At 48.0% G+C, this 11411-nt stretch overlaps 1 long non-coding RNA gene across 1 annotated transcript; it reads left to right on the top strand.

Annotated features, from left to right (window-relative positions):
• The first annotated feature begins 1237 nt into the window (after nucleotides 1-1237).
• LOC127585912 (uncharacterized) lies at nucleotides 1238-11205 on the top strand. Its single transcript, XR_007958613.1, has 3 exons — nucleotides 1238-1425; nucleotides 10845-10997; nucleotides 11105-11205. It is a non-coding gene; the product is annotated as an uncharacterized LOC127585912 (long non-coding RNA).
• Nucleotides 11206-11411: the final 206 nt, after the last annotated feature.

The raw sequence follows: 11411 nt of genomic DNA, 5'->3' as shown, positions 1-11411 counted from the left end.
GTCTGTACAGAATCCACAAAGAATTCCTCCATTTCCTCATCAACTGTGTGGACCTTCCTCTTGTTAGTCCCGGCTTTGCAGCACCTTGCAAAGTGATTCTTCTTCCCACAGCTATTGCAGGACTTCCCATATGCAGGACACATCTTTGGAATGTATCTACCTCCACATCTGCTGCATTTGCTGTTTGAGCCTTCTTCTTTGCTTTGCTGCTGCTTTTGGAAATGCCTTTTGTGCTGCTTCTCTGTTTTCACAGCATGCACTGTTGTGTCTGCCCTGTGCAGCTCCTTAGCTTGCGCTCATGTGGTTTCTGCTGACCTACACATATTCACCACCTTTTCCGGGGTCAAATCTTTTTCACGCAACAGTCTTTCTCTGAGTCTATTATCTGGAATTCCACAAACTATTCTGCCTTTAATGAGTGAGTTTCTCAAAGCTCCAAATGCACAAGACTTACTCAGTGTGTGAAGCTCGGCTAAGTATTGGTCGAAGATAATACCTTGTTTCTGGTCACAGGAAAAAAAATTCTCTCTCTCAAATGTGATGTTTTTACTTGGGATAAAATACGCCTCAAATTTTTTCATCAAAGTGCCCAACTGAAAAGCCGTCTCATCAACTTGCAAGCTGTTATAGACGTCCAAAGCATCTTCCCCAATCACCTGCAGAAAAATAGACGCTTTCAATTTTTCATCCTTCCCTCCCCCTCCACTAGCATCTAAATATTTGTTGAATCGCTGTTTGAAGCGTTTCCAGTTATCGGTTAGATTGCCACTAAACTGCATAGGCGTGGGACGACTTAGCTTATCCATAACGGGAACTCTCGGCCCCTCACCTGAATCTCTCTTGGCAAATCCGGTGACCGCTGAACTTCGGGAACAATGTGCTGCCTCGCCACACCGGCCAGCGTTTTCTCCCGTTTTGTTTTACAGCTTTTCTTTCGTATTCACTGAGGCTCTTTCTCAACTGCACACAGTATTCACCTACTCTCGCTGTTCAGACCGCACGCCAACTTCTGACACCGTGTTATGTTTGCTCTTCATCAAGAGACAAACTTCGCGTGGGTTTAACATCTGAACATTTTTATTAACCAACATCAGACGGCTTGCTTTCCCTCTCTTTTTACAGCCACCTCCTGTTCCCCCATGTAACACCTTGCACTGCCGACTGGGAACATTATAACTACACAACAACACACCTTGCACAGTTTCACTCTCTCCGTCCCGCCCATTTACAGCATCCATTTTGCCGAAACTTCGTTATCTTCCTCTTTCCCCGGGCGGTGGTCGCCGTTGCCCCTCGCTCCACACTGAGGAAGCCGTCTCACGTTGTTGCTGTGCCCAGGTGACAAACTGCCCCGCGGGGAGCGGGCACCTTCTGCTCGAGGAGGGTCTCGGCCCCTCTGAAGCGGCTGCTCCCGGGACTGATCAGGTGAGTGGGCTCAGGAACATTTCACCGCACGGGAGCGGCTGGGAGACAGCGGTCACTTTCCGAGTTGCCAGCGGGAGTCAGTGGAAGGGAAACGCGCTGCCCCGGGCCGGCCCCGGCGGAGGCTCCGCTTCGTTCCCGGGGCCGGAGCGGCGAGTCTGTCCGCTCAGGGGAATGGGGCGAGCGGGAGATCCTGCGGGTCAGGGAGGCGGCAGTCGGTGTCTCCTCGGGAAAAGTGTCCGGATACCGGGGTTGGTTTGTTCCCAGCGGCGACTTTCAGTCTGGGACGGGCGGGAATTGGCTGCGAGGCCGTCGGTTCCCTGCGCTGAAAGTGTCGCTCACTGGGCGGTTGGGGGCTTCCCGGACACTGATGGTGGCGAGTTTGTCGGAGAAATCCCGCTCCTCCCCCCGCTTCTGCCCACGTGATTTGTCTGTTGATGGGATGGTGTCTTGTTGCACAGTTTGTGCCTCAGTCGCTCGCTGAACCAGTCGGAGCTGCTGCTGTTGAACAGAGAAGGCGGAGAGCGGGCTTGGTGCCAATCTGAAACATCATTCAGTGGTTTGATGGTTAGAATTGGACAGGGTGTTGTGGGGGTCCCAAAATTAAATCGTGTGGGAAGGGGAGGTCCCTGTGTAGCATCAACACCCACAGACCACACCTCCTCCCACCCTGTCTCTCGAAACGACGCCATTCCTTTCTCTCAGTTTCTCAGATCCCACCACCAGCCACATCTTCCCCTCCCCACCCCATTCTGCTTTCTGCTCTCCCCACTCTCGCCGTGACGCCATTGGTCCACTCATCCCTCCCCCTCTCCCTCCACAGGTACTTTCTCCTGCAACAGTAGGAGGTGCAACACCTGTCCCTACACCTCCTCCCTTACACCTCCATCCAAGGCCTGAAACATGAGGAGGGCAGGGCAGTAGATATTGTCTACATGGACTTCAGCAAGACCTTTGACAAGTCCTGCTAGGTAGGCTGGTTGGGAGCGTTAGATCACATGGGATCCAGAGTGAGCTCGCCAGTTGGATACAAAATCGGCTTCGTGGAAGAAGTCCGAGGGTGGTAGTGGAGGGTGATTTTTCAGATTGGTGCCAGTGACCAGTGGAGTGCTGCAGGGATCATTGCTGGGCCCACTGTTGTTTCTCATCTGTGTTAACAATTTGGATGAGAATGAAGCTGGCATTGTTAGTCAGTTTGCAGATGTTGCTGAAATTGGTGGTATTGTGGGCAGTGAAGAAGGTTTGATGACAGCAGAATCTAGATCAACTGGGAATGTGGGTCAAGGAATTGCAGATGGAATTTAACTTGGTGTGGTATTTGGGAAGTTAAACCAGGGCAGGACTTGCAAAAGAAATGGCACGGCCCTGAGAGTGTTGTACAACAGAGACACCCTGGGTACAAATATGTAGCTCTCTGAAAGTGGTGAAAAGGTAGACAGGGGGTGAAGAAGGTATTTGGCACACTTGTCTTCATTGGTCAGGGCACTGAGGACAAGATTTGGGGTGTCATGTTACAGTTATACAGGACATTGGTGAGACCACACTTGGAGTACTGTGTGCAGTCTGGTCACCCAGCGATAGGAAGGATGTCACTGAGCTGGAAAAGGTGCAGGAAAGATTCACAAAGATGTTACTAGGACTGGAGGGCTTAGGTTATAAGGAGAGACTGGATAGGCTGGGACTTTATTCCCCTGGGGCATCGGAGGCTGAGGGGTGACCATATAAAGATTTCACCTTGCAGAGTCGGGAGTTGGAGCGAGATCACAAATCTAAACGAGGCACATTTGGAAATTGTTCCCAGTTGCTTGGCTCATTAACAGCAGCAAATGAAGGGAAGGCAGGTATAAATGGAGTGGCCATTGTGTGAGAGTGGGGAGCTGAGGCTTTAGCGAGAAGAGGCGAGGGTAAGTCTCTGGTAAGTTCCTTTCTTTCGTTGCTTTGGTGTTTCCTTTAGTGCCAGGACAGAGTAGTGAGAATGGCTCCAGGGTCAGCAGTGTGTTCAGCTTGTGAGATGTGGGAGTTCTGGGAGACATCCAGTCTCCCTGATAATTTCATCTGCATGAGGTGCATCCAGCTGCAGCTCCTTACAGACAGCGTTAAAGAACTGGAGCTGCAGATGGATGACCTTTGGCTACAACAGGATAACGAAGAGTACATAGACAAGAGCTACAGGGACGCAGCCAGTCGGAAGCTGCAGGAGGCAGGTAGCTGGGTGACTGTCAGGAGAAGGACGGAGAATAGGCAGAGAGTGCAGGGTACCCCTGTGGCTGTTCCCCTCAATAACAGGTGTACCACATTGGATACTGTTGTGGGGGGACGAGCTACAAGGGGAAAGCCACAGTGACCAGGTCTCTGGCACTGAGCCAGGTCATGTGGTGCAGGAGGGAAGCGGGGAGAAGAGGAGGGTGGACGTGATAGGGGATTCAGTAGTAAGGGGGGGCAGACAGGAGATTCTATGGATGTGAAAGAGACTCCTGGATGGTATGTTGCCTCTCGGGTGCCAGGGTCAGGGATGTCTCTGATCGGGTCCACAGCATTCTGAAGGGGGGAGGGTGAACAGTCACAGGTCGTGGTACATATTGGTACCAATGATATAGGTAGGAAAAGAGATAAGGTCCTGAAGAGGGAATATAGGGAGTTGGGCAGGAAGCTGAAAAGCAGGACCTCGAGGGTAGTGATCTCTGGATTGCTGTCTGTGCCACATACCAGGGAGGGAAAGAATAGGATGATTTGGCAGATGAATGCATGGCTGAGGAATTGGTGCAGGGGGCAGGGTTTCAGATTTGTTGATCATTGGGATCTCTTCTGGGGAAGGTACGACCTGTACAAAAGGGATGGGTTACACCTGAACTGGAGGGCAACCAATACTCTTGCGGGCAGGTTTGCTAGAACTGTTGAGGAGGGTTTAAACTAGTTTGGCAGGGGATGGGAACTGGAGTGATAGGTCAGAGGTTGTTTCATTTAGTGTACAAGTAGATACAGAGTGTCGGAAGACTGTGAGGGAGGATGGACAGTTGAAAGGGCAAAATTGCAGTCAGTTGGATAGGCTGAAATGTGTCTACCTTAATGTGAGAAGTGTCAGGAACAAGGGTTATGAACTCAGAGCATGGGTAAGTACATGGAACTATGATGTGGTGGCCGTTACAGAGACTTGGCTGTCGCAAGGGCAGGAATGGCTGCTGGATATTCCGGGGTTTAGATGTTTCAAAAGGGACAGGGACGGAGGTAAAAGAGGTAGGGGAGTGGCTTTGCTGATCAGGGAGAGTGTCACAGCTGTAGAAAGGGAGGATGTCCTGGAGGGATCGTCCACTGAGTCAGTGTGTGTGGAAGTCAGAAACAGGAAGGGAGTGATTACTCTATTGGGAGTATTCTACGGACCCCTCCCATAGCAGCAGAGAGGCTGAGAAGCAGATCGGGAGGCAGATTTTAGAGAGGGACGAAAATAACAGGGTTGTTGCCATGGGTGATTTCAATTTCCCTAATATTGATTGGAATCTCCTTAGTGTAAAGGGGATAGATGGGGCAGAGTTTGTTAGGTGTGTCCAGGAAGGATTCCTGACAGAGCGTGTGGACAGGCCGACTAGAGGAGAGGCCATACTGGACCTGGTACTAGGCAGTGAGCCTGATCAGGTTTCAGATCTCTCACTGGGAGAGCATTTTGGAGACAGTGACCATAACACCTTGACCTTTACCATAGCCTTGGAGAGGGATAGGAGCAGACAATATGGGAAAGTATTTATGGGGGAAGGGGAATTATGATGCTATTAGGCAAGAACTTGGGAGCATAAATTGGGAACATGTTGTTGGGGAAATGCAAGCGGGAATGTGGAGGTTGTTTAAGGAATACTTGCATGGTGTTCTGGACAGGTATGTCCCTTTGAGGCAGGGTAAGGATGGTACAGTGAAGGAACCGTGATTGACACGAGATGTAGAATATCTTGTTAAGAGGAAGGAAAAATCTTGCCTGAGGTTTAGAAAGCATGGAACGGACAGGGCTCTGGAGAGTTACAAGGTAGCCAGGAGGGAGCTTAAGAATGGACTTGGGTGAGCTAGAAGGGGGCATGAGAAGTCTTTGAGTAGGATCAAGGAAAACCCCAAGGCATTCTTCACGTATGTGAAGAATAGGAGGATGACTAGAGTGAGGGTAGGACCAATCAGGGATAAAAGGGGAAACGTGTCTGGAGTTGGAAGAGGTCCTTAATGAATACTTTGCTTTAGTATTCACCAGAGAGAGAGACCTTGATGTTTGTGAGGATGGTGTACGACAGGCAGATACACTAGTGCATGTTGACATGAGGAAAGAGGATGTGCTGGAACTTTTGAAAAAACATTAAGATGGATAAGTCACCGGGGCCGGATGGGATATATCCAAGGTTATTACGGAAAGCGAGGGAAGAGATTGCTGTACTTTGGCGATCATCTTTGCGTCCTCACTGGCCACAGGAGTAGTGTCAGAGTAGTGTCATCCTTACCCTGCGTCAAAGGGACAAACCTATCCAGAACACCATGCAAGTACTCCTTAAACAACCTCCACATTTCTGCTTGCGTTTCCCCAAGAACGTCAGGAGGGTAGCAAATGTTGTTTCTTTGTTTAAGAAAGGGAGCAGGGATAACCCTGGGAATTACAGACCAGTGAGTCTTACTTCAGTGGTGGGCAAATTACTGGAGAAGATTCTTAGAGACAGGATTTGTGGGTATTTGGAGAAGAATACGTTGATTGGGGCAGTCAGCATGGCTTTGTGAGGGGCAGGTCGTGCCTCATGAGCCTGAATGAATTCTTTGAGGATGTGACAAAGCACGTTGATGAAGGTAGAGCAGTGGATGTGGTGTACGTGGATCTTAGTAAGGCATTTGATAAAGTTCCTCATGGAAGGCTCATTCAGAAAGTCAGGAGGCATGGGATCCAGGGAAACTTGGCTGTGTGGATTCAGAATTGGCTCGCTCATAGAAGACAGAGGGTGGTGGTAGATGGAGCCTATTCTGCCTGGAGGTCGGTAACCAGTAGTGTTCTGCAGGGATTTGTTCTGGGACCCCTGTTCTTTTTAATTTTTATAAATGACTTGGATGAGGATGAGGATGTGGAAGGGTGGGTTAGTAAGTTTACTGATGATACAAAGGTTGGTGGTGTTGTGAATAGTGTAGAAGATTGCTGCAGAATACAGCAGGACATTGATAGAATGCAGAGCTGGGCTGAGAAGTGGCAGATGGAGTTCAACCCAGATAAGTGAAGTGATACACTTAACGAGATCGAATTTGAAGGCAGAATACAATGTTTATGGCAGGACTCTTAGCAGTGTGGAGGAACAGAGGGATCTTGGGGTCCACGTCCAGAGATCCCTCAAGGTTGCCGCGCAGGTCGATAGGGTTGTTAAGAAGGCGTATGGTGTGTTGGCCTTCATTATTCAGGGTATTGAGTTCAAGAACCATGAGGTGATGTTGCAGCTCTATAGAACTCTGGTCAGACCACACTTGGAGTATTGTGTTCAGTTCTGATCACCTTATTATAGGAAGGATATGGAAGCTTTAGAGAGGGTGCAGAGGAGATTTACCAGGATGCTGCCTGGATTGGAGAGCATGTCTTATGAGGATAGGTTGAGTGAGCTCGGGCTTTTCTCTTTGGAAAGAAGGAGGATGAGAGGTGACTTGATAGAGGTGCACAAGATGATAAGAGGCCTAGATCAAGTGGACAGTCAGAGACATTTTTTTAAGGGTGACTGACTAACATGAGGGGACATAATTTTAAGGTGATTGGAGGAAGATATATAGTAAGGGGGATGTCAGGGATCAGTCTTTTTACACAGTGGTGCGTGCATGGAACGCACTGCCGGCAGAGGTTGTGGGACAGATACATTAGGGACATTTAAGAGACTCTTAGATATTCACATGAATGATAGAAAAATGGAGGCCTATGTTGGAGAGAAGGGTGAGATAGGTCTGAGAGCAGGATAAAATGTCAGCACAACATTGTGGGCTGGAGGGCCTGTACTGTGCTATAATGTTCTATGTTCTATAAAATCATGTGGGGCATAGATAAGTTGAGTGGTTACAGTCTTTTTCCCAGGTTAGGAGAGTATAAAACTAGAAGATGTAGATTCAAGGTGAGAGGGGAAAGGTTTAAATGGGATCTGAGGGACAGAGGTTGGTGCGTATATTGAACGACCTGCCAGAGGAAGTGGTAAAGGTGGGTGTAGTACAGCATTTAAAAGACATTTGGACAGGTACATAGTTAGGAAAGGTTTAGAGGGATATGGGTCAAACACGGGCAAATGGGAATAGCTCGGGTGGGCAGCTTGGTTGGGATGGACAAGTTAAGCAGAAGGGCCTGTTTCCGTGCTGTCTGACTCTGTGACTCTATATGAGGCAGTCCATGCATGCACACTGTAAGACCCGGACAAAGATAAAGGAGAAAGTCTAACCACCCACCCTTGACATTAAACAGTATTATTGTCAGTGAGTGCACCACCATCAACATCCTCAGATCACCATCGTCCAGAAATTCTACTGCAGCAGACACATGGCTGCAGGGAAAGTTAGAGACTGGGTGTCCTGTGGTGAGTGACTCATCTCCTGATTCATCCACCACCCTAAACATTCCCTTCCTCCACCACGTGGCTACATTGTAATGAGGACTGGGCAGTAAATGATAGCCTTGTCAGTGATTCCCATGTCCCATAAATGAATATCAAAAATAATCTCACTCCCTGCTTACACAGACCCTGGAGAACAGGAACCACAGTTATTGGCAAATGTCTGTACTGTTACTCTTTTCCCCTTGACATACCTTCTCATTTCAGGAACATTTACAGCTTCAGTGCAGAGAACAATACACTTGTGAAGAATGATTGGGCTTTAATCACAGAAACCAGAGTGGGTCAACGGTCTCTGGGGCCTGGCTTCAGTCTGTTGGATCTGTACTTCAGATCCACATCACTTGAGACATCCACAGAACAAAAGTTATCAAACTTGATCTGTTTATGAAAAATTGTTTCTGAATTTCAGTCCTGAATGATCAAATTCTGCCTTGAAGCTTCTGTCTGCTTCTGGATTCTGTCACCAGAGGAAGTCATTCCTCTATCCATGCCAGTCATGTCCAGACTGGTTCAAAGTACTTGATTAAATTCCCCTTCTGAAACCTCTGAACTCAAGGGAATGCAAACCATGTTTACACATCCAAGGCTCATAATTTAACTCTTTAATTCCAGTGTCACTCTTGTGAATCCACAAATTATATCAAAGGTTCAAATCTTTTGCAGAAAACCTCAGATTCAACTCTCCTCTGAGGTCCAGATGTGCCAACCCTCGGGTCCTACCCATCCTGAGAGGTCCTCGCTGCTGTCAGTCTGATCGTGCTCTGAGGTCAGACTCACTGGATGCCAAACCTCCAACCGTTTCCTTGCTGTGACACAGGGAGATCTGGACACTGAACCCCTACCAGATAGTGCTCCAAGGGAGATCAGTAAGTTTCATTCAGTCTTTCTGTGTGATGCTGCATGTCCCAATGACCCTACCAGGTGGTGATCCGATTCCTGTGGTGTGGAAGAGGTCTGATGAATAATCTTACGTTAAGGATGTCATCAGCAAGAAATCTCACCTTCCTGTTACACCAGGATCAAACACTGCCGCTGAGTAAAGCAAACAAGCGATTCACACACAGACTCAGATCCCATGCCATCTGCCTTATTAGTAGCCACCTCTCTGCAACATAATCTGTGTGGATTATTAGGAAAATCAAAGCAATCTTTATAAATGAAGTCTAATCTCTCACCAACAAAGCACTTCACCAGGAGGATGTTCATCATTCCTACCTCGTGCTTCTGTTGAGTGCAGGGGTGAACATTGTCCAGCCTGTGGACCTGCCACATTCGTGAACATTGAAAATTATTCAAAATCTATTGAATGTTAATCAAACTATTAGCATATTTTTGAAATACAGGTACAATGAAACACATTAAAATTCATTCAATTAACTCAAAAAAAAGTAATAAATTAATCTTTACCTCTCTCCCTTGCAGCCTGCCTCTCTCCATTCAGGCGAAGGGAGTCACTGAACCTGCACCAGGTCTAACCAGCACATGTCCTGCTGTCACTGCTGGGAGACTGTGGGAAGTTGGTGCACCACTGCTGGACTCCATGAGAGGTGTAAGGTTGGAACGCAGTGGGAACGGCAGTGGTGAGGCCCTCAGGGAGCTCAGTGCTTAGTATCCTGTGAGTGACCCTCAGGGGTGACTTGCATTGGTGATCTGGCCTTCCCAGAGAGGTCCTGATTCATTGCTTTAGAGACTTTACACCAGGTTGGTTTCCTTGTCCAACTGTTCCTACACCGTGCTTTGCCTGTGACTGCCACTGAGCTGGCCCAGCTCTGGGCAGCACTGCAGTAGCGGTCTGGGGAGGTGGCCATGGCCACACACGAGAGAACAAGGATGTTGCCAGGACTTGAGGGAGAGGTTAGACACTCTCGGCCTTTACTCACTGGAGCGTAGGAGACTGAGGGGTGATCACAGAGAGGTATATAAGATCATGAGGGGCATAGATAGGGTGAGCAGTCTCTTTTTCCACCACCAGGGAATCAAAAATTAGAGGACATAGTTTTAAGGTTAGAGGTGCAAGGTTTAAAGAGAACCTGAGAGGCAACCATTTTACACAGTGGGTGGTAGTTATACGGAACCAGCTGCCAGAGGAAGTGGGTGAGGCAGGTACATGAGATACATTTAAGAAGGATGTGGACAGGTATATGTTTAGAGGGATATGGGCCAAGTGCTGGGAAATGGGATGAGCTTGAATACACATCTTGGTCAGCCTGGACACATATGGGCTGAAGGGCCTTTTTTCTGTGCTATATGACCCTGTGAATCTATAACTGTCACCGCACCAGTGTTGGGAGAACCAGCACTTTCATTCTGATGGAGGACGGCAGATTCTCGCTCTGTCGGTACAGGTTCACTCTCCCAGCGTTGGGCCATCAGGGGACATTCCAACCTGCTGGAGGCCTGATCACAGCACAGTCCTCACCCCCTTAGAGCCTCTGCCAACAGTGGCAGCTCTCTGTGCCCCCAGCTTCAGGATTCCCACACATAGACGAGAATCCAGGAATCCAAAACTTCCTGGAAGCTTCTCGCCAACATTTTCCCAGCTGCACTCCCCGTTGGACTTGTCTAATGGTGGTCACAAAGTTGTGGAAATTCCTCAGCAGTTAACCTGGGGAATCTTCTCAATAAACTTCCGCCAGGTTAAACCCACACAGTAACAGTGTCTCCACTGACCTGATACTGTGACAGACAATTGTAGGTTTTAGTTAACTCCTTTTTTATGTTTTAATTTAAGTATTTGTACTAATCCAATTCTTAAAACCTTTTACAATAGTTTGACTATTTGTACAGTTCCTATATTTCTGAGTGTTAAAAATGTTCCCTGTGTCTTTGCAGGTTTGACGACCAGTGACTGTGAAGTTGTTCCCAGCATTACTGGGCAAGGCTCGTTCCTGACCCCGATCCACATGACAAGTGGAAGATTCTAACAGCAGGCAGAGGCTCAATGTTCCTTTGCCCAGCAAGTTGGCCTTGGCCACTCTGCACAAGGTGGAAACTTTCTTCTCAGGTCAACAGTGAGTGGGGGTGGTGAAGACAGGGGTCTCACAGCTTGCCACTAATAATGGAACTAACACTTCTCTCTCTCTTTCCATTAGGTTTTGAGTCTCCTGCTGAGATGGGAGTGGTTCACTGCACTGTGCTGTTACTGTATGGGATTCTCATCTCAGTCCAGGGTAATGAACACATCTTGTTTGATTATATTTTTTTATCTCATGGAGGTGATGCATGGAGTTAGAAGATTCACAGTTTATTAAAAACAGTTTCTGTTATGCACTTGTCCACAGCACTTCATTATAATGAGTGAATATCCCATTCCAATTTCCATGCAGGTTGGATTTTGCAATTAGAAGAATTCTGTTTGCTAACATACCCCTTATTTGGTAAAATTACTGGCTTTTATTC

Source organism: Pristis pectinata, chromosome 34 (genome assembly GCF_009764475.1).
Source record: "Pristis pectinata isolate sPriPec2 chromosome 34, sPriPec2.1.pri, whole genome shotgun sequence".
NCBI classification, from domain to species: Eukaryota; Metazoa; Chordata; class Chondrichthyes; order Rhinopristiformes; family Pristidae; genus Pristis; species Pristis pectinata.
The sequence above is the reverse complement of the archived record's forward strand: the minus strand, read 5'-3'. Positions and strand labels throughout refer to the sequence as shown.